The sequence below is a fragment of the Palaemon carinicauda genome, chromosome 25 (assembly GCF_036898095.1).
Source record: "Palaemon carinicauda isolate YSFRI2023 chromosome 25, ASM3689809v2, whole genome shotgun sequence".
NCBI lineage: Eukaryota > Metazoa > Arthropoda > Malacostraca > Decapoda > Palaemonidae > Palaemon > Palaemon carinicauda.
This window is the reverse complement of record NC_090749.1, coordinates 95,849,521-95,876,099: the sequence shown is the minus strand read 5'-3', so window position 1 is coordinate 95,876,099 and position 26,579 is coordinate 95,849,521. Positions and strand designations below refer to the sequence as shown.

General features: G+C 45.9%; 1 protein-coding gene and 1 long non-coding RNA gene across 2 annotated transcripts in view; one reads left to right on the top strand and one right to left on the bottom strand.

Moving 5' to 3' along the window:
- The window catches only part of LOC137618721 (zinc finger protein 677-like), a 160,823-nt gene that overhangs the window by 91,413 nt on the left and 42,831 nt on the right, over nucleotides 1–26,579 (top strand). The window lies entirely within an intron of this gene.
- The window catches only part of LOC137618722 (uncharacterized), an 85,626-nt gene continuing 80,861 nt past the window's right edge, over nucleotides 21,815–26,579 (bottom strand). Inside the window, exons 2-3 of the long non-coding RNA XR_011039825.1 lie at nucleotides 22,111–22,619; nucleotides 21,815–22,045 (exon numbers count right to left, since the gene is read on the bottom strand). This is a non-coding gene — a long non-coding RNA (uncharacterized lncRNA). The remainder of the gene's footprint in view (nucleotides 22,046–22,110; nucleotides 22,620–26,579) is intronic.

The following is a 26,579-nucleotide window of genomic DNA, read 5'->3' as shown; positions in this document are numbered from 1 at the left end:
TGGGGATGGAGATTCGCAGTCCAGTTTTTTTTCGGGCTTTTCCGTCTGCCACCGAATAGAACAAGCCCTGCTCGAAGTCCAACTAATGCTGAAAAGGAAACGTTTGTTCAGTCAGGAGTTGGAACAGTCTCGTAGGGACTCTCTCATCCCTGGAGCAGTTTGTCTCACTAGGGAGACTACACCTTCTGCCTCTCCTGTTCCATCTAGCCTCTCACTGGAACTAGGACAAGACGTTAGAGACGGTATCATTCCCAGTCTACGAACCAGTAAGGCATGCCTGAAATGGTGGGACAGCAATATCAGTCTGAGAGAGGGACTATCCCTAGCAGTCAAGAACCCAAACCACGCATTGTTCTCAGACGCGTCGGGTTTGGGTTGGGGTGCGACCCTGGACGGTCGGGAATGCTCGGGTCTGTGGACCTCAAGTCAGAAGAGCATGCACATCAACGGCAAGGAGCTATTAGCAGTCCACTTGGCCTTGATGATATTCGAAAGCTTCTTCGAAACTAAGTGGTAGAGGTCAACTCAGACAACACCACAGCTTTGGCGTACATCTCCAAGCAAGGAGGCACACACTCCTTCACGCTGCTCGAGATCGCAAGGGACCTTCTCTTATGGTCAAGAAATCGAGGCATCTCCCTGTTGACGAGATTCATCCAGGGGGACTTGAACGTCTTGGCAGACTGTCTCAGTCGGAGGGGTCAGGTGATACCCACGGAATGGACCCTCCACAAGGACGTGGGCAAGAGTCTTTGGGCTACTTGGGGTCAACCCACCATAGACCTCTTTGCCTCCTCGTTGACCAAAAGGTTACCAATCTATTGCTCTCCAGTCCTAGATACAGAAGCAATCCACATAGACGCGTTTCTACTGGATTGGTCTCTTCTGGACTTATATGCATTCCCACCATTCAAGATAGTCAACAAGGTACTGCAGAAGTACGCCTCTCACGAAGGGACAAGGTTGACGTTGGTTGCTACCCTCTGGCCCGCGAGAGAGTGGTTCACCGAGGTACTTCAATGGCTGGTAGACTTTCCAAGAAGTCTTCCTCTAAGGGTAGATCTGTTACGTCAGCCCCACATAAAGAATGTCCATCAAAGCCTCCCCGCTCTTCGTCTGACTTCCTTCAGACTATCGAAAGACTCTCAAGAGCTCGAGGCTTTTCGAAGGAGGCAGCCAGTGCGATTGCAAGAGCGAGGAGAGCTTCTACCATTAGAGTATACCAGTCGAAGTGGGAAGTCTTTCGAGACTGGTGCAAGTCAGCATCTGTGTCCTCGTCCAGTACCTCTGTAGCCCAAATCGCAGATTTTCTTTTACATCTGAGAAAGGTTCGCTCCCTTTCAGCTCCCACGATTAAGGGCTACAGGAGCATGTTGGCTTCGGTCTTTCGACATAGAGGCTTAGATCTTTCCAACAATAAAGATCTCCAAGATCTCCTTAAGTCTTTCGAGACCTCTAAGGAACGTCGTTTGGCAACTCCTGGATGGAACTTAGACGTGGTCCTAAGGTTCCTCATGTCAGACAGGTTTGAGCCATTACATTCAGCCTCTCTGAAGGATCTCACCCTCAAGACACTTTTCCTAGTGTGCTTGGCTTCGGCTAAAAGGGTCAGTGAACTTCATGCCTTCAGTAAGAACATCGGCTTTTCTACAGAAAAAGCCACTTGTTCACTTCAACTTGGTTTCCTGGCCAAAAATGAACTGCCTTCTCGTCCTTGGCCTAAATCTTTTGATATTCCTTGCTTATCAGAGATCGTAGGCAACGAACTGGAAAGAGTATTATGTCCTGTTAGAGCTCTTAAGTTCTATTTTAGCTCGTACTAAGTCATTACGAGGTAAATCTGAGGCATTATGGTGCTCAGTTAAGAAACCATCATTGCCTTTGCCTATGTCAAAGAATGCTTTGTCATATGTTATCAGATTTTTAATACGAGAAGCTCATTCTCACTTGAATGAGAAAGACCGATGTTTGCTTAAGGTTAAGACGTACGAAGTTAGAGCTATAGCAACCTCCGTGGCCTTCAAGCAAAATAAATCTCTGCAAAGTATTATGGACGCGACTTTTTGGAGAAGCAAGTCAGTGTTCGCGTCATTTTACTTAAAAGATGTCCAGACTCTTTACGAGGACTGCTACACACTGGGTCCATTCGTTGCAGCGAGTGCAGTAGTGGGTGAGGGTTCTACCACTACATTACCCTAATTCCAATATCCTTTTTAATCTCTCTCGAAATGTTTTTAATATTGTTTTTTGGGTTGTACGGAAGGCTAAGAAGCCTTTCGCATCCTGGTTGATTTGGCGGGTGGTCAAAGTCATTTCTTGAGAGCGCCCAGATTAGGGGTTTGATGAGGTCCTGTTGTATGGGTTGCAGCCCTTAATACTTCAGCTCCTGGGAGTCTTTCAGCATCCTAAGAGAATCGCTGGGCTTCGTGAGGAAGACAGACTAATAAGGCAGAGTAATCGTCTAAGTCAACTTCCTTACCAGGTACCTTTATATATTTGGGTTTTGTTATGATATAACTGTCAAAAACTCTAAGCATATACGCTGTAAACTTAATTAACTCTGGTCTCTACCCACCACCATGGGTGTGAATCAGCTATTATATATTCACCGGCTAAGTTAAATATTTAAAAATGATATTTTAATTATAAAATAAATTTTTGAATATACTTACCCGGTGAATATATAAATTAAAGGCCCCCCCTTCCTCCCCGATAGAGACCCAGCGGGATGAGAAAAATTGGGTCTGTTTACATGTATATGCGGTATCTGGCCGATAGTTGGCGCTGGTGGGCACACCCGCAACCTTCATAGCGATCGCTCGCGAGTTTTTGTGTGTGTTTTCTGTCGAGCCGCTGGAGCAGCAGCTATTATATATTCACCGGGTAAGTATATTCAAAAATTTATTTTATAATTAAAATATAATTTTTTGCAAGGACGTACCGGTACGTCCATGGGGGTAAAGGGATGATTTTTGTGAAACGTACCAGTACGTCCTTTGGGGGTAAAAGGGTTAACAAATGTTACAAACCCTACCCACAAAGGGTCCAGACAACTTTGTCAGTATATGAACGTTGGCAAGCCCCTCCCAAAGGAGCTCCCAAAGGAGCTCCCAAAGGAGGGCAGGCAAACGAAAATACTACAGCTAGTTGACAAACAAAAATTCCTTGGGCAATAATGTTAAGATTCGTCGCATATACATTATTCCCTCAACTGGGCTTAAATTTGTTTTCAAATGTTTACGTGGAGGCAGACATTACGCATGCGCTACTGCAGATGAGCAGGTAAATATGTGTGCAAGCGATCTTTCTCCCTACAAGGGCTATAGTCCATCTTACAATTAGAACTCAGTTCTAATAAGTTGTAATGGCTATATCCCTCATGGAAAACCAGGTTATACATTACTTTTTTGGGCTCAAGCCATGGCGTCCTGATGGAAGGTTCCTGTTTGGTAGCTTCCTTGGGTATAAGACTACTAAGATATTCCCAGAGAATTTAACCACAGGTTATCACAGAATTCTAACTTCTGGAGCGAGTATCTCAAAGGTTTCCCTTTAAGACATCGTAATACAACAGGGGACACGCATGTCTGAACGTGCCACATAGCTATCTTCACCCCGAACAGAGTTAATGCTTCGGTGTGTAAGGGCTGAGAATAGTTGGGAGCCGTTCCACAGCTAATCTCACTCGTGGCTACTACTGATACTCGAGACGTAAACAAACGGACGCCATTGCTCTGATGACGTCACGCCCGTCTTCATCCTTTGTTTAGTAGCTGCCCTACTTAGACGGATTTTCCCTTGTGTTATCTTTATCGCTTTGCATCTTCGCTATGTCGTTACCTTCAGCCTCGCCTTCTTCTGGAAAGTTGAGTACAAGGTTCCAGTATTGTTTAATTAAGCTCTGGCCGTAAAGTAAATATTATTTTGCGAAATAATTGATGTTTTGTGGCAGAGCTGTGCCTCTACCGGACCCGCCATTTTATGGCGTCGTTGTTGTTATGCATGTCTTATTTAGTTAGCCACAACAACGCTTCCGGCATTATATACTAATCGAATACATTAGTTTATTTAGTCTTCATAGCTAGGAACTTTTATATCGTGTTTAGACGCTTTTTATCGGTCATCGATTGACCTCATACCAGTCGGCTACTATAGCCCCCAGGCCAGGAGCCTACATACAAGTGTTCATGCATGATTTATTAGTGATCCTAGACTAAGTTATGAAGATAGTGGCATTATTATTTTACAATACTTTTGACAGTGATGCAAATGTTTTCGCCTTCAGGGACCATATAGGGGATAGGCTAGTCAGTGATTCTTTCTAGCCTAACCTAATATTAGGACCCCTATATGCTTCCTTCATCCCCTGCCTCGGCATTCCCTCTATTTAGCCTTGATCCCTTTTCTGAGTAAAGGGATTAATTGTCTAATAGAGTATATATCGCCTCTCTGTCCTCCCTAAAGGAATGAACCCCCTTTAGGGCTGCGTCTGAGAGTGAGGTTAGGCTAGCCTACCTCTATGGCTAGGATAGTCTATGACTTTCCTGCGATAGCGATAGCGATATGTCTTCTTCCTTGCCTAGTTCAGGACTTTTAGCCCTGTTCTAGGTCGGGTTAGGAAGGTTTCTCTGTTCCATGCTGAAACGGTACTCTTACACCGTTTTAGCCGATCAGCCTGATCTTAGGTTAGGGAGTGTCCTCCCTTCCCTTAGTGGCCGCTCTGGTACAGAAACCCTTCCTGGGAAGACTTCTCTCTTCTCCCTCCCCACCTATCTCTTGTATAGCCTAGCCTATGCTTAGGTTAGTTTATACTCATCTGTCCCCTGTCCTACAACTCCTCCTTAGGGTGGAAGAGTAGGGCTACCCGAGCTTCCTTGTGCAGTCCTCTCTGGTACATATACCCTCATAGTGTCCTATAAGGTTAGTCACTAGTATAGTTCTGCATATGGGAGTTTCCCCCCCCCCCCCCTCTTGGGTGTTCCCTAGCCCTCCCTTGGGCTACCTAGCTCCCGGTCCCTAGTGACCCCTGCTCATGGATGTTAGAGCCTGCCTCTATCATGGGTACACCCCCTCAGGGAGGGGGAGGGATGTCTGGAACCCTGACGGTACTTCCTGCATCCCTTCCCCCCTCCCCCTGTCTCTCTTTCTATCCGGGTGCCGGTCTCTTGCCGCCTCTACTGTCGGCAATACCTGCCTCCTACTTGGTGACTTCCCTACCCTTGCCGCCAGCCCCCCGTGTACCGAGGGACTGCCGGCTGCCGCCGGCTTCCACCGGCGGCTCTCCTACTCCTATCTAATCGTCCGCTTGCCGGTCGATCACCGGAGTGCCGGCATATACTGCCGGCAACCCGATACTGCCTTTACCATCCTTATCCCAGTCACCAACCTGGCATCCTCCGACTGCCGGAGCCGCCGCTTCCTGCCGGCGTGCCGCCGTTGTGCCGGCGGCCGCCATCCTGGTATTTTACTGACTTTTGAAAATCGTCTGTTCTAATGCCAGAATCTATGCTGGAGCGAGCTCCGGCATGCCGGCGGCTTGCCGGATGCCCCGGAGGCGTCAAGAATACTTGCACCCCCTTACTGTAGCTATCATAAGACTAGGATAGCCCTATATCGCAAACAGATAAGCTACTTCCGCTATTAAGATCAGTACCTGGTGCTGCTCTATTAGTGATCATGCTGTCTCTTTGCATTCTTCTATTTCCAGCATGCTATGTGCATCTTAGCGCGGCTGGTTGCCGGAAGCAGTTACCCTTTAATGAGGCCTTCTGGCTCTTAACTGGGAACCGAATGAATTCGATCCCAATCTTGTCCTTGGTTTTCCATGGAGTTCCAAAATACTGGGAATTCTAGGAAACTATATCCAATGATCTCGGTCATCTGGATTATCCAAGGACCAAGCTTGTGGTAACCAGCCGGGCGGGATGCATGGAGCATGTTCTCCTTTACTGTTTTCATTCTCTATGCATCACACCTTCTTTAAGTTAAAATTAATGATTAATATTAACTTAGTTTAAGAGCCATTCTTATGACTCCCCCATACTCATTTTCTCTTTCTTCCACAGGAGGAGCAGATGAAGTGTGACTTCGCCTTCTGCGCTGTGAAACGCCCGCAGTTTTACGGGCATACGGCTTGCAGGACTCACGCCCCTTGTGCAGACAAGAAAGGGGATTTGAAGTTTTGGAATCCACTGGATTGTACGGTCTGCCAGGCCTACCTAGTTGAGGCCTTCCATAACCCTCCCTCAGCGGAGGTTAGAGACATTTCTCGTGAAAAGCTGCGCAAGTGGGTGCGTGGCTTTCAGAAAAATGCTACTGGACCGTACCTGGCCACCGAAGAACTGAGGTCCCTGTTGTTCCCTAAGGCCTCCTCTGACTCAGTGGTACCAAAAGATGCGATCCCCACTGTCCAAATTACGGTGGAACCTGATGTGGTCATGGCTCAGTCCATGCACGAGTGTCGTTTAGATTCCGAGGATGATGAACAGATCTCAGACGTCTCGGAAGACACGGAGAAGACGCTTATGGCTCAAGGAGCCGAAGAGGACGAAGACAAGGTGGAGTACACCGAGTCGGAGCTTGGAGCTGCTCCCTCGTCCATCCCTCCTCCTACTCCTACACCGACGGAAATGTCTATTCCGTCTACCTCCTCGACTCCGGATCCTTCCTCTTCTACCCAAGAACTGATCCGGCTGATTAGAGCCGTCATGGACGACAGGCTGAAGGAGAACCAGGAGTCCATCAGGTCGATGATTGGATCCAGAGAACCGAAGAAGATTTCGGTCAAGGATCTCCCAGCTTGCTCTCATGCCAACCCGTGGAGGTATGCAGAGCATATGGTTATTGCGACCGGCAGGATCTTTGTTAGTGACAAGATCGGCACGGTCCCGTTGGAAGATGTGGAGTTCTTCCCAAGCTTCGAGGCCTACCCGGACTGTTACGTCCGGCTTCGTTCCGAACCTGCCTCGAAGGAAGAGACCGAACCTAAAGAAGAGATAGTGTTCGATCTCGCAAAGGCCCAGGCTATGCTAGCCTCCGCATTTAAGAGTAGGGGCTTTACCTGCTCTAAGCTTCCGGCTTTGAGCAAGAAGCATCCTACGTACGTTGCACCTGACACTGCGGTTCTTCCTTTCTTGGAAAAGGCCTTAGCTGCATGCCTTAAAGCGGCGGAAGAAGGGAAACCCTGCCCTGCACTGGAGGAGTGCAGACCCTTCTCCATCGTGACCCCTCCTGACGCTCGACACTGGAAAGATGTTCAGCATACTTTCGTCGTGGGAAGGCTCGATCCTGACGTCGCCGGACGTCAGTTTAATGAAGACCTCCCTAAGCTCAACGATCACCTCCTTCGCCGGGAACAAGACACGAAGGAGAGGCTTGCGGCATCTCTTTCTCATCAAGTCCAACTGGATGTGATGGCCTGTGACACAAGAGTACCAGATCACTACATGGTACTAGCCAAATCCCACTTACTGACAGTAATGAAGGACTTGTACCACTTCATAAAGGCTCGCAGAGCCTGTCGTGAATTCGTGTTTGCCGGTGCCACCGTGAAACACGAACCCCGGAGGCTGATTTCCTCCAACATCTGGGGAAAGCACCTGTTTCCTTCTGACCTTGTCAAGGAAATAACTGACAGAGCCGCCACGGAGAATAGGAACCTTCTCCACAAGTGGGGCATGTCCAGAAAAAGGAAACCCTCTCAGGACGATGGACCTCAGCCTAAGAGAAAACCTCAAAAACCAAAACCCCAGCAACGTCAGCAACGACGTCAGTTTCCGGGACCCGCTACCTCCCAAGTGGTTGCCCAACCACAACAGACCTTTCAATTGGTCCCCCAACCGGTGTTGTCACAGTCACCGGTCTTCACCCCTGCCTTTGAGCAACCATCCACTACCTTTCATGCCAAAGGTAGAGGCTCGTTCAGGGGTGCAAGCAGAGACGCATCTCGTCGTCCCTCCAGAGGTAGAGGAGGAAAGGGAGCTAGCGGCCGAGGCAACAAGTCCTCGGGACACCAGAAGCAATGAAGTGCTTCCGGTGGGAGGAAGACTCCGCCAATTCCAGGATCGTTGGACCTTCGATCCCTGGGCACACAGCATCATCAAGAACGGTCTAGGCTGGAGTTGGACGCAACCACCCCCAATCTTCCAGCGGTTCTTCCAGCAATCGACCCCCCTTCTGGAAGAATATGTTCTAGACCTCTTGAACAAGAAGGTGATAAGGAAGGTAAAGTCCACCAGGTTCCAAGGGAGACTGTTTTGCGTTCCCAAGAAGGACTCAGACAAACTCAGAGTCATTCTGGACTTATCCCCCCTCAACAAGTTCATAGAGAACAACAAATTCAAGATGCTGACGCTTCAACAAATAAGGACCCTTCTGCCTCAAGGTTCCTACACGGTCTCTATAGACCTGGCGGATGCCTATTGGCACATTCCAATGAACCATCACGCTTCCTCCTACCTAGGATTTCGACTCCAAAGGAAAAGCTACGCCTTCCGGGCCATGCCATTCGGCCTCAATGTGGCCCCTCGGATCTTCACAAAACTGGCGGATGCCATAGTACAACAGCTCCGCCTAAGAAACGTCCAGGTGATGGCCTACCTCGACGACTGGCTAGTCTGGGCTCCATCGCCCGAAGAGTGTGCAAAGTCTTGCAACGAAGTTACCCAGTACCTAGAACACCTGGGATTCAAGATCAACGAGAAGAAATCTCGCCTCTCTCCAGCTCAGAAGTTTCAGTGGTTGGGAATCCACTGGAATCTTCAGTCACACCGCCTTTCCATCCCCCAGAAGAAAAGGAAGGAAATAGCAGGGTCTGTCAAGCGACTACTGAAATCCAAACGCATTTCAAGACGACAGCAGGAACGAGTTCTAGGCTCTCTACAATTCGCCTCAGTGACAAACCCAGTGCTTCGTGCACAGCTAAAGGATGCCGCGGGAGTCTGGAGACGCTCGGCATCCATCGCTCGAAGAGACCTCAAGAGACGGCTTCCAAACAGACTTCGACGCCTCCTAAAGCCGTGGTCGGAAGCAAAGGCCCTGAAAAGGTCCATTCCTCTCCAACACCCTCCTCCATCACTCAACATCCACACGGATGCCTCACTGGAAGGCTGGGGAGGTCACTCCCACCTGAAACAGGCTCAAGGGACCTGGTCTCCACTATTCAAGACGTTCCACATAAACATCTTGGAGGCCATGGCGGTCCTTCTAACTCTGAAGAAGTTATCCCCGCCGCCCTCGATCCACATCCGTCTAACCCTAGACAACTCGGTGGTAGTTCGTTGTCTCAATCGCCAAGGCTCAAGATCGCCCCAGATAAATCAGGTGCTTCTCCCAATCTTCCGTCTGGCGGAGAAGAAGAAGTGGCACCTGTCTGCAGTTCACCTACAAGGATTCCGCAATGTGACAGCGGATGCTATATCTCGGACAAACCCGATAGAGTCGGAATGGTCTCTAGACGCAAGATCGTTCTCCTTCATCTCTCATCAAGTCCCAGAACTTCAGATAGATCTCTTTGCAACGAGCGACAACAATCAACTTCCTCTGTACGTAGCCCCGTACGAGGACCCCAAAGCAGAAGCGGTGGACGCCATGTCACTGGACTGGAACAGATGGTCAAAGATATACCTGTTCCCTCCCACCAACCTTCTGTTGAAAGTCCTCTCCAAACTGAGAACCTTCAAAGGGACAGCGGCCCTAGTGGCTCCCAAGTGGCCCCGGAGCAACTGGTACCCCCTGGTCCTGGAGCTGCAGCCCAAGCTGATCCCTCTCCCGGGCCCAGTTCTCTCTCAACAAGTACAGAAGTCGACTGTCTTCGCTTCATCATCGAAAATCAAGGACCTTCATCTCATGATTTTCTCTCCCTTGCCGCAAAGAAGAGGTTTGGGATCTCGAAGAAAAGTCTAGACTTCCTAGAGGAATACAAGACCGAATCCACGAGACGGCAATATGAATCATCCTGGAGGAAATGGGTCTCCTTTGTCAAGGCTAAAAATCCTAAAGAAATCACCATTGATTTCTGTATGTCCTTCTTCATTCACCTTCATGGACAAGGATTAGCAGCCAATACGATTTCAACCTGCAAATCAGCCTTGACTAGACCAATTCTATATGCTTTCCAAATTGATCTGTCCAACGACATCTTCAACAAATTACCAAAAGCATGTGCTCGCCTACGCCCAGCACCCCCTCCGAAACCGATCTCCTGGTCACTAGACAAGGTACTCCATTTCGCCTCCAACTTGGACAACGATTCATGCCCCCTCAAGGATCTGACTCAGAAAGTTATATTTTTATTTGCTCTCGCTTCGGGAGCTCGAGTCAGTGAAATAGTGGCATTATCAAGAGAAGAGGGACACATCCTGTTTGCCGATTCAGGAGAAGTGACCCTCTCCCCTGATCCGACGTTTCTCGCTAAAAACGAATTACCCACCAAAAGATGGGGCCCTTGGAGAATATGCCCCCTGAAGGAGGATGTCTCTCTATGTCCAGTAGAGAGTCTCAAGGTCTATCTTCGCAGAACTTCGAACTTTGGTGGAGGCCAACTCTTCAAAGGAGAAACATCGGGCAGCGACCTGTCACTGAAACAATTAAGAGCGAAAATCACCTACTTCATTCGCAGAGCGGATCCGAACAGTACACCCGCTGGTCATGATCCTAGAAAAGTGGCATCTTCTCTGAACTTCTTTCAGAGCATGGACTTTGAAAGCCTTAAAAACTTTACGGGCTGGAAGTCCTCGCGAGTTTTCTTTAAACATTATGCGAAACAAGTGCACGAAGTCAAACATTTTGTGGTAGCCGCAGGTAGTGTTATGAAACCTGCACCTAACTCTGCGTAGAACAGTGAGTTACTTGGGACTCTAACTCTTCGGGTGCCTATGTTGACCCTCGAGCGATTCATAGTGATGTCTAAAAACACTTAGTGCTTTTATAACTGTTCTTATCCCAGGTGAAATGTCATAGTGTCACACAAGTGCCGCATGCCTTGAGCATGATGTGTTGTTTAAAGACTTGCGTTCCTCGAGAACGAGTACCTACTAATCCTGAAATTCCTTTTCAGATTCAAGAGCAAGCCTTTATTTCTATGTACATTATTATTACTGTAAATGAACTTTACTTTTGCTGTAAATTATTTAATTTCTGCATTGTGAAATAAAATTTCTATTTTATTACTTTTGCGTCTCTTTCAGCTCCTACCTACTATGAAATACATACTGTCATAGTTTTATTTATTCCTCCTTTCTTATGGTCATGAAGAATTTAAGATGTCTAATCCTAAATTATATTCACCCTGTCTCAGTAAGGTTCCTACATGAATACTTACTTCTGATAACCAAGAGATGAACTCTATACACAGTGCCCAACCACCACTGGTCTAATTCAGAATGTTCCTATACAAATATCAAACATTCTGCTTCATCTCTAAGTTCTTCAAGTTCTTCTGTCAGGATGAATAGCCCTTCAATACCACTTTGACGTCGGCATAGCCCATGGGAACTTCCTACCAATGGGGGGCAGGATACTTCGTTCCTATGGTTCTTTACCTAAGATTACTTTGCTGTTTTGTCAATGCCTAGGCACTTAACACTGGGGGAAAATCTACCACGATACATTGATTCTCTGGTACTCTTCCATCAGGACGCCATGGCTTGAGCCCAAAAAACGGATTTTGAGCGAAGCGAAAAATCTATTTTTGGGTGAGATAGCCATGGCGTCCTGATGGACCCTCCCTACTACTTCGTCCAGTTTTGTTCCCACCCTACACAATTGTATCATGGTGATGGGCAGCAACTGGCTTCAGGATGAAGACGGGCGTGACGTCATCAGAGCAATGGCGTCCGTTTGTTTACGTCTCGAGTATCAGTAGTAGCCACGAGTGAGATTAGCTGTGGAACGGCTCCCAACTATTCTCAGCCCTTACACACCGAAGCATTAACTCTGTTCGGGGTGAAGATAGCTATGTGGCACGTTCAGACATGCGTGTCCCCTGTTGTATTACGATGTCTTAAAGGGAAACCTTTGAGATACTCGCTCCAGAAGTTAGAATTCTGTGATAACCTGTGGTTAAATTCTCTGGGAATATCTTAGTAGTCTTATACCCAAGGAAGCTACCAAACAGGAACCTTCCATCAGGACGCCATGGCTATCTCACCCAAAAATAGATTTTTCGCTTCGCTCAAAATCCGTTATCTACCTTCCCGTAACCAGACATTCTGCATATGCGATCTGCCTTCATAAGCACTTGTTTCTTTCCAATCATAGGTCTTAGTTTTTTAGAAATACTTAAACTGAAAACTTCTCTTGAGCATATCCGTTCCCTAGAAGGGGACATTAAATACGTATGCCAGTTTTTATTGAACGGAGATGGAGGAATACAAACGATTTTCGTCTTTTATAAAAAGAGGAAATCTCGGTTACGAACGTTTTCAACGTTCTCCAACCGAGTTCCGGACAAGACTATAATTCCAGCAGTTACGAACGTTTTCAATGTTCTCCAACAGAGTTCTGGACAAGACTATAATTTCGGCAGTTACGAACGTTTTCAATGTTCTCCAACAGAGTTCCGGACAAGACTATAATTCCGGCAGTTACGAACGTTTTCAATGTTCTTCAACAGAGTTCTGGACACGACTATAATTCAGGCGGTTACGAACGTTTTCAATGTTCTCTAACAGAGTTCTGGACACGACTATAATTCAGGCGGTTACGAACGTTTTCAATGTTCTCCAACCGAGTTCTGGACACGACTATAATTCAGGCGGTTACGAACGTTTTCAATGTTCTCCAACCGAGTTCTGGACACGACTATAATTCAGGCGGTTACGAACGTTTTCAATGTTCTCCAACCGAGTTCTGGACACGACTATAATTCAGGCGGTTACGAACGTTTTCAATGTTCTCCAACCGAGTTCTGGACACGACTATAATTCAGGCGGTTACGAACGTTTTCAATGATCTCCAACCGAGTTCTGGACATGACTATAATTCAGGCGGTTACGAACGTTTTCAATGTTCTCCAACCGAGTTCTGGACACGACTATAATTATCTACGCCAGTATGTTCGTCCTACTCCCCGGTCTGTGCTACTGATCTGTAGATAGACTTGTTCACATATTACCTGTCCAACAATAGATTGAAGATACTTCTCAATCTTATCCTTTTGGAGTAGTCGGGTACGTTCGGTAGTTACCAACCAGTCTCTTGTTCAAAAAGCGATCTCTAAGGAGATTCGCTGTAATGACAAAAGCAGTACTGGCTACCTGGTTTACTGATTTGTATCATTCTTACTCGGCCAAATCCCACTAGCTTGGTGGCAGTTGGAAAGAAGACAGGATCCTCCCCCCCCTTCATAGCAGAAGTGCGCAATCAGTTGCACATCTTGATAACTCAAGATGCTTTTTTGCTACGTAATCTCTCGACCCCTTGGTCAAACTGAGGAGCATTGCCTTTCCCTTGAGAGCCAAGGCTGCTTGTTCGACACAAGGGAACTTGCTAGCCCTTAGGAAGGGGAACAACAGTCACATTCCCGGGGTATTGTTGACCACCCTACGCTGTAATTGGTTCACCAGGTAGTCCAGTGCCCTTGCCATTTTCTGATAATCAGAGGGGAAAATCTTTAATTCCAACTGGAATTGAGCAAGCGATTCCCTGGACACCCTGGTTCAACTAAGGTCAGAAGAACTGACGGACCTCAGATGGTAGGTAGCAGTCAAGAACCTCTGCAAAGGGTCCAATCTTCTCGTCCCTCCCCCTCTGGAACTAATGCTCTTTTCGGATACATCAAAAGAAAGTGGGGTGCCCATATGCCGCACCAATCCATCTCCGTCCTTTGGTCCTAATGAGAGAGGTACCAGCATATAGATCTCTTAGAGAACCATCTAGCAGTAGAAATACTCAGATGGACAGTAGACAGCTAGGAGTTTCTATCCTCTTGCGTCATTCCTGGGAACTGGAATGTGCTTGCAGACATTCTGAGCAGGGCCACTCAGATAGTGGGCTCTGAGTGTCTTTGAATCATCTAGTAGCCAAAAGAGTCTTAACTTTGTGGGGCTCCCCAACTGTGGACCTGTTTACAACCGCCCTGAACTTCAGGCTTCCACTCTACTGTTCCCCAGTCCTGGACCCCCAGCCTCTCGGGCAAGATGCATTCCAACAACGGTGGGACAGCACAGATGTGTATGCATTTCCCCTTTTCTATATGCCAACATATTCCACAAAGCTGTAGCTTTGCTTCGACTTCACGCCTGGAAACTGTCCAGCACCTCCTTTCTCAGAGAGGCTTTTTGCAACGAGTTGTGGAAAGGATGTCTGGACACCTCAGATGTTTTCAGCGTCAGTCTTCCAGGCGAAGTGGTCGGTTTTTGTGACTGGTGACGTGGATTTTATCACTCCCTTCGATGCCTGTATTCTAACAATAGCGGAATTCCTGGTATACCTGTGGGAAGAAATGCTTCTCTTGGTTTTGCCAGTCAAAGGCTACCGCTCAGCCTCGAGTCTTGCCTTTAAACGGAAAGTAGATATTTCCTCCTAGTTGGAACTTTCTCTACTCATACAAAGTTATGAGATGACTTGTCCCCAGTTGGAACTTAGACCTCCCCCTTGGAACGCAGTTCGGGTCCTTCAGTCGCTGAAGTTTTCTCTCTACGAGCCTTTTCACCTGGCAACAGATCGCCACCTTACATGGAAGACGGTATTCCTACTCGCTTTGGCTTCGACCAAGAGAGTTAGTGAGCTGCATGGTCTATCCTCCTATGTCTCCCACTCAAGGAGATGGGGAGAAGTAATACTCTACTTCGTCACTGAGTTCATTGCCAAGACTCAAAATCAAGGTGTGCTGGTGTCTAGGTTCGGCCCACTCTGGATAGAGTCTCTGCATTCTGTAACTTAAGATCCAGACCAACTGGTACCTTACCCAGTGAGGAGTCTGAAGGGTTACTTTAAAAGAAAAGTAGCAGCTCTCCCTTGTGTGTCAGCACTGGTTGTCAGCATGGGGAAGGTCAAGAGGAGGGTCACGAGGAAAACTATTTCCTTCTAGATCCAAAAGGTCATCGAGTTTTCACTCAATCCAGACCCTCCTCGCAAATGACTTTGAGCTCATGACGTCAGGGGCATTGCAACGTCCCTGGCTTTCAAGAAAAACTATTCTGTGGCGCAGGTACTGCAAGGAGGCGTGTGGAAGCGTCAGTTGACCTTCACTACCCACTACCTGCAGGACATAACCCACAGAAACATGGATAAGTTTTTCATATGTCCTGTGGTGGCTGCACAACAAGTGGTCTAAACACCTCAAGCTCCTTGATGAACATGTAATAGAGGGTCAAGGGCTGAGGTTACCTGTGTTACTCTGGGGTGAATGAGTAACAATGACTGGCTCCTTTCTTCCTATCACCTTCTTCCCCTCCTCTGGGGAATCAGCTCCGTGGTACGTAGCACAGCTGACCTCACCTCTCTGGAGGCAAGATCAATTTTCCCTGTGTAACCTAAGTATAGAATTGATACTTGTTGCATCCCCAATACCCCTATTGGGTAAAGTCTGAGGACTCTTGTATCTTTATGACTAGTATCGCAAGCACACAGCTTCTGCAGGCTGCTAATAGTGCATAGCACAAGATTTTAGTGAGGGAAGAGTTCCTACTACTTCAATCACATGTCAAAGTAAAGAGAACCACTGGTCAAATACCAAGGTCAGTTGCTGAGGACTTCTCCCTCCTAAGAGTGAGTCACCCCAATAAATAGCCGAGGGTTTGTATTTGTGCAGGAACAAATGACAAATTTGTATTTTTCCTAGCATACGAACCAAGAGCCATTTATACAAGTTGGCCTGCTAGTCCTGTCCCCCAAGAAGTCCTACCAGAAATCAAAGTGGGTGCTCAGCCCAGGTGTAATTGAGTGGGGTTGTTGACTACTCCCATCCAGATCCGCTTACTTGCAGTTGGCTTGGTTATCCCTCGCTAAGGTTATCATGCCTCGTCTTTCATCTTTGCCAAAACTAATACCTCTATAAATAGCTTTAGGTTTGTATGTTAGGAAAAATACAAATTACATTAGTCATTTCTACAGCACTAACGACGCCGCACTCCTTCGTTCTACGATGTCAGTCGGTGTAAGGAGTGCGTAGTCATTAGCTTTTTCCTGTCCCGCTCGGGAACTCCTTTCCTGTCCACTGGTTAGGTTGTTCTCTTGAGTGGTCTTTTGTCAGCTATTAATTTGTTTGAATGAATTTATTTTCATATAACTTTTATATAACACTAACGATGCTACACTCCTTCGTTTGGCAATGGCAGCCAACGGAGAGAGAGTGAACAGTTTTTAGCATGTTCCTGTATCTTTCGGTTGACACCTTTCTCATCCGTGGGTTAGGTTGCCCACCCAAAGGGGAATTTTCCTTTCATTCTTGTTTTTCCTCAGAGCTAGCAATGCCATACTTCTTCATTCAGCTAAGTCAGATGTTACTCTTCCAGGCAAGTTCCTGTTTCTGCCCAATCTCCACCTTCTTCGCCTGCATCTGCGGCAGTTTTCCTAACCATCGCGCTGATGACGGCATTTCTCATACACGAGATTAGTCTCTCTGGAGCCGTTGCTGATTAGAACTCCTCAGAGTTCCATCTGGGGAACTCAGAGAACAAGCTTCGGCTTCATTTCTTAGGCAACACTTGATTGAGCTAGAGCTCAAGGGGAAGCAGAGAGTGGTGCTTGGAGGTTCACCTTCAGGAGGTGTTGGAACTTTCCCTTCCGAGGGGGAGTCCCTCCACCAGCCACTGTTCGACACTCTTCCTGATTGTGGGAAGAATTGCCGACAGTGCCAGCAGATGTTGGTCGCCTTTCCCGTCTGTGGGAGACACTTCCTTCAACCTGTTCGGTCTCTCCTTTGGGGTATTCCTTCGTCTCGTCCAGAAGAATCGTCGTGCCCAGCAAGACTCGTCACTGGAAGTGGACTTGGCTTGCCAGTAAACTTGCTTCACCAAGCTGACTCGTCTCACCTAGCAAGTCTTGACTCAGCCAGCAGGCTCGTCACACCTAGTTGACTCGTCTCGTCTAAAGGACGTACCTTGCCCATCCCTGCTGCAGCTAGACCATCAGCTCACAATAGCCCATGATCATCCATCAGCTTGCAATCGCCGACGATTGCCGTCAGCTTGTAATCGTCACTTGCCAGCTCATGATTGCCGTCCGCCAACTTGTCACCGCTCGCCAACTTGTCAACGTTCGCCATTCGCAAGCTCGTCGCCATTTGCCAGCTCGTGATCATCACTCGCCTGTGTGTGTTCGTCCTTCACTAGCTCGTGATTGGCACTCGCCAGATCGTGATTGTCACCATCATCACCATTCACCAGGTGATTGTCATTCGCCAAATGGTGATTGTCACTCGTCAGCTCATGATCACCGTTCAGCAGCTCGTGATCGTCACTCGTCAGCTCTCTTCCAGGTTGTTGGTGTCTCAGCAACCGCTTTCAACACATGACGTTTCCTCTACTCATATTCACAAGCACTTAAGGACCTACAACTAGGCAACCCAGACCGGCTCGTTTCCAGTTTCGGTTTGGTTCCAATCTTGCAGGAACCTCGTCACTTTCTCTGGTAATGACCGCTATTCATTGTCACACTATCCAGCTTACTACTTTTCCTTCTGAGGTAAAGTTGCTCTTGCCTTTGACAAACTGCTCTTCTGGCTTATTGGTAGATTTACTGATGGCCTCAGAAGAATCTCTGAAGCCTCGTCTCTTGGTGTGTTTTTCAGACTTCTTTCGACAGAGAACTTCTCAGGGGATGATCGTAGAATTCTTCCGGCTGCGATCCTCACTTTAAACAAGCACACTGCTCTTCCCAGCGGAGACTCCTTTGTTCATCTAAGAGTATCCTCATCGAGACGACACAGATCGTCATCCTTCGGTCTCTTCAAGTCACGCTACTTAGATAGTACTTCCAACATGCAGATGACAGAGTTTAGCACACATTCCCTTCTTGGAACCTAACCCAGCACTCTCCATTGATGGGCAGGGTAAAGTGGTTAATACCTCACTCGCCTCTTGGAACTTGTTTCACACAAGTATACAGTGTTTTCGGTTTCCGATTTCATCTTCTTTGAGCTTCCAGATGCCCGCGTTTACGATTGACAGGGTACTTCATCGGCTCTCCAGTCCTTGTCAGCTTTTGCGAACGTGCGTCCCTCACAAACGTTTTCTTCACAACACGACAACTACTAGTAGTACTTCTTCTACTACTAGGGGAGCTAAAGTGCAGTGTGCCTCAGGGATGAAATCGAGTCTTTCGCTCACTATCTCTTCCCTTGCGTCACTTTATGGTACTGTATATGGTTACCTTAGAAGCCGACGTCTTCATTGATAAGACCTTCGTTAGTTGCGCTTATGCTCTCACCTATATGTTGCCTCCAGACAAGTAGAACATGGTTCTGCACAGCACTTACCGCAGCATAAGTTTTCCGACCACCCCCTTTCTCGGGTGATTCGGAACGAATCTTGTGAACATAATATTTTGGGCTTATTTGCTTCTCTTTCCATAAGTTTGAGAATTTGTCTTATTTCTGTCACGGTCCTTTGGCCTATTTCTTGGCTCTTCTCCTTGGCCCCTCATACATGCATCGTGAGACAACCCTGTGGGTTATTACCTTTTTCCATTCCCGCTGTTCTAAGGGATTGAATTCGGCTCATGCTTACGCTACGGCTATAGTAACTTACATGTAAGGATTCCTCTCCTCGTACTCTCTGTCTCTGTCGGCCTATGCTCCATCAGAACTTGTACAAGAAACTTCAGCCCTCCATCTTCATCGGAACTTGTACAAGCAACTTCAGCCCTCCATCTGCGGTATCCTCCTCCAGAAAGACATATGTGACCAACTCTTAGGTTAACCTCGGTCTTGTTTGTCAACCCAGTAACAATGATGCTTTCCTGCAGCCTGAGTTCACCCATCTGCCAATGTTCTTCTCTAGGGATAACTCCTTTTCTTGTCCTCGAGTTAGGTTTTCCCCATAGTGGTTAATCCCCCTCCTACAAGTTCGGAGTACTCATCTCTTTTCAACAAGGGCAGCGAATCCGCAGTTCAGCTACAAGAGCACATACATCTTCTCTTCCACCCACCTATTGAGATGTGAGGGCAGTTCTCTCTTTAACCTACATGATCCAAAAATTCGGTCAGACGCCGGGACTCAGGCATTACGTGTTTGATGAAGGTATCTCACAGCTTCTACAGTCAGTTCTTTCCTATTGTAACGCACTTGTATCACACATGCTCGTAAACTGTAACGGTGTAGTGGTTTGCGGACTGTGGCCAGATTTAGCATGCAGACTGCCTAGTGTCCGAATGCCGACCACACTCCAACATTCAATACATGAAAAGATAAGGCTGTGGAATACCCAGAAATCTGGGCAAAAGGTAAACAGTCAAGAGAACTGGACACTTGGACCCAACCCTCGATTTTTTACACTGGGCAAGGGGACCCAGCTAGAACCTCAAATTTCCCTATTATCTATGCACACAGTCCTAAATAAGAGGAGTAGTATACTTTCTAGGTAAGATATTTTTTCAAAGCTTAAGCAAACTTTACAAACATTAGGAGAGAAAAATGACATTAAAACCATATAAAAAAAAAATTAAATTGGTGGCTGAGAAGGGACATTATGTAGGAGAAGGAAATGCTTACTATTTGCTAAAATACAAAAATAGTTTTATTTTGAACAATTAAGAAAAAAATTATAAACACCCTGGTGAGACATAGATATCCCCATACATAGACTTGTGAGGAATCCTTCCTTTTATAAACTTCCTGGAAGAATAAACATGTTCTTCACAAACATCATTTTACAGGTACAGATGAAAACCACGGTTCACAAACACAAGTTGAGTCTTAGAACACAAACACAAGTTGAGTCTTAGATAATTTTTTCAGGATCTGTATTGGCCTACACTCAGTACAGTCAAAAGAGATTTCCCTAAATTTCTCTCAACATGAATGTTTGAATTTTCAGTGAAAGCGATCTTGAAGCAGAACACAATTTTCGTCACAAATATGATAAACGTCAGTTAAAAACTTCAAATTGTTTTTAGTGTACCAAACAACGCAGACATTCTACGGAAGCCAACTCACTCTAAGTTTTGCACTTTGGTTTCCCTCGAGGTAGTACAACCTTTGCAAATTGTCAGTTACATCACCCATTTACTGTCATTTAACCCCTCTTCTGAGGTAGTACAACCTTTGCAAATTGTCAGTTACATCACCCATTTACTGTCATTTAACCCCTCTTCTGAGGTAGTACAACCTTTGCAAATTGTCAGTTACATCACCCTCTCACTGTCATTTAACCCCTCTTCTGAGGTAGTACAACCTTTGCAAATTGTCAGTTACATCACCCATTTACTGTCATTTAACCCCTCTTATGAGGTAGTACAACCTTTGCAAATTGTCAGTTACATCACCCACTCACTGTCATTTAACCCCGCTTCTGAAGTAGTACAACCTTTGCAAATTGTCAGTTACATCATCCACTTACTGTTGTTTAACCCTCTTCTGAGGTAGTACAACCTTTGCAAATTATCAGTTACAACACCCATTTAGTGTCATTTAACCCCTCTTCTGAGGTAGTACAACCTTTGCAAATTGTCAGTTACATCACCCACTCACTGTCATTTAACCTCTCTTCTGAGGTAGTACAACCTTTGCAAATTGTCAGTTACATCACCCATTTAGTGTCATTTAACCCCTCTTCTGAGGTAGTACAACCTTTGCAAATTGTCAGTTACATCACCCATTTAGTGTCATTTAACCCCTCTTCTGAGATAGTACAACCTTTGCAAATTGTCAGTTACATCACCCATTTAGTGTCATTTAACCCCTCTTCTGAGGTACAACCTTTGCAAATTGTCAGTTACATCACCCACTCACTGTCGTTTAACCCCTCTTCTGAGGTAGTACAACCTTTGCAAATTGTCAGTTACATCACCCACTTACTGTTGTTTAACCCTCTTCTGAGGTAGTACAACCTTTGCAAATTGTCAGTTACATCACCCACTCACTGTCATTTAACCCCTCTTCTGAGGTAGTACAACCTTTGCAAATTGTCAGTTACATCACCCATTTAGTGTCATTTAACCCCTCTTCTGAGGTAGTACAACCTTTGCAAATTGTCAGTTACATCACCCACTTACTGTTGTTTAACCCTCTTCTGAGGTAGTACCACCTTTGCAAATTGTCAGTTATATCACCCATTTACTGTCATTTAACCCCTCTTCTGAGGTAGTACAACCTTTGCAAATTGTCAGTTACATCACCCATTTACTGTCATTTAACCCCTCTTCTGAGGTAGTACAACCTTTGCAAATTGTCAGTTACATCACCCACTCACTGTCATTTAACCCCTCTTCTGAGGTAGTACAACCTTTGCAAATTGTCAGTTACATCACCCATTTACTGTCATCTAACCCCTCTTCTGAGGTAGTACAACCTTTGCAAATTGTCAGTTACATCACCCACTTACTGTTGTTTAACCCTCTTCTGAGGTAGTACAACCTTTGCAAATTGTCAATTACATCACCCACTTACTGTTGTTTAACCCTCTTCTGAGGTAGTACCACCTTTGCAAATTGTCAGTTATATCACCCATTTACTGTCATTTAACCCCTCTTCTGAGGTAGTACAACCTTTGCAAATTGTCAGTTACATCACCCACTTACTGTCATTTAACCCCTCTTCTGAGGTAGTACAACCTTTGCAAAGTGTCAGTTACATCACCCACTCACTGTCATTTAACCCCTCTTATGAGGTAGTACAACCTTTGCAAATTGTCAGTTACATCACCCATTTACTGTCATTTAACCCCTCTTCTGAGGTAGTACAACCTTTGCAAATTGTCAGTTACATCACCCATTTACTGTCATTTAACCCCTCTTCTGAGGTAGTACAACCTTTGCAAATTGTCAGTTACATCACCCACTCACTGTCATTTAACCCCTCTTCGGAGGTAGTACAACCTTTGCAAATTGTCAGTTACATCACCCATTTACTGTCATTTAACCCCTCTTCTGAGGTAGTACAACCTTTGCAAATTGTCAGTTACATCACCCACTTACTGTTGTTTAACCCTCTTCTGAGGTAGTTCAACCTTTGCAAATTGTCAGTTACATCACCCACTCACTGTCATTTAACCTGCAGTATCACAAAACGTTTTAAAAGGGGTGCAGCAACACGAATGGTCAATTTCATCTTCTCAATCTTACATTTGAGCAGAGAACTTGCATCTTTCCTGAATTCTACAAACATATTTACGCAGTACAGTATGAACAATACAAAAAATTCTTTCTCTCAAAATTATAATTTGGAGGATGCAGATGACATTTCTTAGAAAAGCACATATGTTTCAGGACTGCATACTCTCCCCATAGAAATACTGAATACTCTTGAATCATTGTACTGTACTGTGTACTCATACCAGGTACCTTTGTCAGGATGTTTACAGTAGACAGTATAATGGCCAGATTATGCAGTTCCTGAATTATTGGCTACTTGTATCAAATTGCGAATAGGTGAAATAGTGGAACGGCTAAGCTGCACGACAATAAGTCTCGCTTCCATCTCCGAGCCTTACAGGGAGTAGGGAGTAATGCCAGCCACCTGTTAAATGAAACAAATACAGAATAAAACATTAATAGGGGCTTGCGGCTAAGTAAATACAACATTGAAATGACAAATCTGAAAGTAATTTGTATTTTTCCCAACATGCAAAAAAAAAATTAGGTTTTTTCATACAAACCCCTTATCATTATTAGAATGGCATTTTCTTTTTATTGTGTATCTCACTCTACATCTCACTGTTAACAGAACCTCTTTAAGCCTGTCTTTTCATGAATTATTTTGTTTGAATTTTTGGGACCTTCTTGCCCCGAAACTCTTGTATATAAACTCGCCTCTCAGTTACAACCTAACGGCTCTCGCACTCTATAGAAGTCTCCAGTTTTCGTCCTCTCCTCCTTGAACAAGTTAGTTCATCAAACTCTGTTTGGCGAAGAGAAGGGATACACTCAAACAAGGAGTTAGTCCACAGAAATTCCTGTGCATATTTGACCACTAGGACTCATACTCCTGTATTCCAGGACATATATCATCAAGGAAGTATCTTTGATCCTACAGGCATACCATGTCAAGGTGTGGTACTTCGGTTTTCATGAGTGTTTTTACCCTAGTGTCAACCTGGGCCTAGAGGATCGGCTTAGTTCTACGAAGACTGTGGGACAACCGGCTGATCCTGACCGACCCGGAGGCTTGCCTTCGTCACTACTCAGACCACTCGAGTTTTCCGGAATCTGAGGATTGAAATAAACCACGAGAGATATCCCTGCTTCCTTATCAGAGAAGAGTTTTCTTAGACTTGCTCATCGTCATCAGCCTGCAGAAGTTTTCCTCAGAACGACAGGGTCCAATGCGGAAGATGGCGTTAGTCTCTTCCGTCTGCGAGACGCACTTTCAACCAGGAGTGGTTATGCCTCGTGGGTCACTGTTTCACTCTGGTTCATCAAGCCCGCATCGGACTCCTTCCAATTCCTCTTTTCAGTGGCAGTCAGCTGCTTCAAAGAAAAGGGCGAAGTCTCTTGCTGTATGACGTGTCCTCCGTGCTGTGGTTAGAGTGCGAATAGTACCATCATTTAAATCTCCTAGAGATGAGGGCAGCCTTCCTAACAGATAGGGGGTAATCCCTTCAAGGGGGGGGGGGGGGCAGAGACGACCCTCTGCTATGCTTCTCAAGCAACACTATGTTGACCTTAACATCGAGCTAGAGCTCGTTGATGGGAAACAGAGAGTGCGGCTAGGAGGTTCGCCATGGGTTAGAACTTTCCCTTCAGAGGAAGAGCCCCTCCATCAGCAGCAATCTTCTTGCTTGGGGGGAGAATCTCTGACAGCGGCAGCAGAAGTTGGTCGCCTTTTTCCCGTCCGTTGGAAAGACCTCCTTCACCTGTTTGTTCTCCTTTTCTGGGGATTCCTCTGGTGGTAATTGGATTCGTCCATTCCCCATCCCTTGCTCTTCGAAGCAGGCCTCGTCGTCGGCAGTTGCGTCTTGCTAGAAGACTTGTCTCGCCCATCAGACCAGCCTTGCCCAGCAGACTCGTCAACCCCAACTGACTTGTCTGCATCTCTCGACGGAGATCCCGAGAGAACTCCCTCCACAATTCAATCTACAGTGAACCCTCGTTTATCGCGGTAGATAGGTTCCAGACGCGGGCGCGATAGGTGAAAATCCGCGAAGTAGTGACAGCATATTTACCTATTTATTTAACATGTATATTCGGACTTTTAAAACCTTCCCTTGTACGTAGTACTGTTAACAAACCACCCTTTACACCCTGTAATGTACAGAACACTTAATGCATGTACTACAGCACCCTAAACTAAAACAGGCACAAATATTAAAGGCGATTTTATATCATGTGTTTCCTAAACACCTAAAAAGCACGATAAAAAATGGCAACCAATGTTTTGTTTACGTTCATCTCTGATCATAATGAAGAAACAAACTCATTTAGTGTACACATATATGTACGTATGGTTAGTTTTTGCATCGATTATATTGATTATACAGTACTGTATGTTGATTTTTTTATTACCAATGTTTTAGTTTACGTATTTTTCTTAGGACTTCCAAATGAAATCTTTTTCTTTATGACGCCGCCTGAAACGACGGCGTGTACGCTCAGTAAACAACCACGCTCAGAACAAACAAGGCATTTAACACGCATGATGATAGTGATAAATAATGATACAGTACATACAGTATTTACAGTACAAAGCATTTACAAAATATGTTACCTTACAAATATAAATTATACAGTACTTGTACGTAGCAAAGCAGGAAAACAATTTGAGAGAGAGAGAGAGAGAGAGAGAGAGAGAGAGAGATTGTTTTACGTACGTAAATGTAAATTTTAAACAAAAAAAATATGATAGGTTACAACATGTAGACTTTTAAAACCTTCCCTTTAACTTAATGCATACAGTACGTACAGTACTAAACTATAAAACAGGTTAAAGTAAAAAATAAAGATTGTTACTGTACTCACCACGAAAGAAGTTCCAGAAAAACTTGAATGACGATGGCGATGAATTTGCTGCACAGTAGAAATGATGATGATGAAGCTGATGATGTGTTCTACTGTGCAGTCAATGATAGTATTTTACGTCTCTTCAGACGGAGGTGTCTTTTCCTGGGACACCTCTTCAACTTCTTCAATTTCTTCCGAAGGCGTACTAGCAGGAGGAACTGGCTCTTTTTTGCGAGGCTGAAAAAACATTGTGATCGGAAGTTGTTGCCGCTGCTTCTTTTTTCGATCCAAGAGCATCCTGTAGGGAGTCGTGATGTCATCGACCTTGTTGCAGAATTGCATCGCGCGAACCATATCCTCGTCCCACTCTTGCAACATTTCTTTCGCCTCCTTCATATGGTTGCAGAACTTGGCGAGCCGTTCTAATGTTAAGCCCGTTTCTTCTACATTTTCTTGGGTCTCTTCCTGGGTACCCTCACTCTCTTCCTCACTTGCCGATTTCGTCAGGTCTTCGAGATCTGCGTCAGTTAGGGGCTGGGAATGGCAGTCCAACAACTCGTCGACGTCTTCAGTCGTCATGTCGCCAAACCCGTCACCCCCAATTATGGCAGCCAACTGCACAGATTTCCGTATTGCAGAGTGTTGGATTTCCGACGGAGTAAATCCCTTGTCGTCGTAAACAATATCGGGCCACAGCTTCTTCCAGCTCGCATTTACAGTTGCAGGTTTCATCTCTTGAAGTGCCTTTTGAATATTCTGCAGGCACGTGGCTATGGTGTACTGCCGCCAGTACGCCTTCAAGTTGAAGTCTTCATCCTCGTCATCTTGGGCAGCATCCACACACGCAACGAGGTCCGCCAAGGTATTCTTCGTGTAGAGGGCCTTGAACGCCCTGATAACCCCCTGGTCCATTGGTTGAATTAATGACGTGGTGTTGGGTGGCAGGAACTCAACCTGAACGCCCTCACGCGACAGGTCAGTTGCGTGTCCACCAGCGTTATCCATAAGGAGAAGGATCTTGAATGGCAAGCCCTTCTCTAAGAGATATTCATGGACTTGCGGGATGAAACACTGGTGGAACCAGTTGGAGGTCAGCATCTTCGTAATCCATGCCTTTTGATTATGCATCCAGTACACGGGAAGGAGATTCTTATTTTTGTTTTTCAAAGCGCGAGGATTTTTCGACTTATAAATAAGCCCCGGCTTTAACAAAAATCCAGCAGCATTGCCACACATCACGAGGGTAACGCGATCCTTGAATGCCTTAAAGCCAGAGGCTTTGGCTTCCTCTTTGAACAGGAAAGTTCGCGACGGCATTCTCTTCCAAAACAAGCCGGTTTCATCCATATTAAACACTTGTTCCGGCTTGTATCCACCTTCAGCGATAATGTTCTTGAAAGTCTGGTTCACGTAAGTTTCAGCAGCGGCAGTGTCAGCGGAAGCAGACTCCCCATGCAGGGAAACGCTTTTCAGGGCGAAGCGTTTCTGAAACTTCGCGAACCATCCTTTGCTGGCGGAAAAACGTTGTTTCTGACGCTGG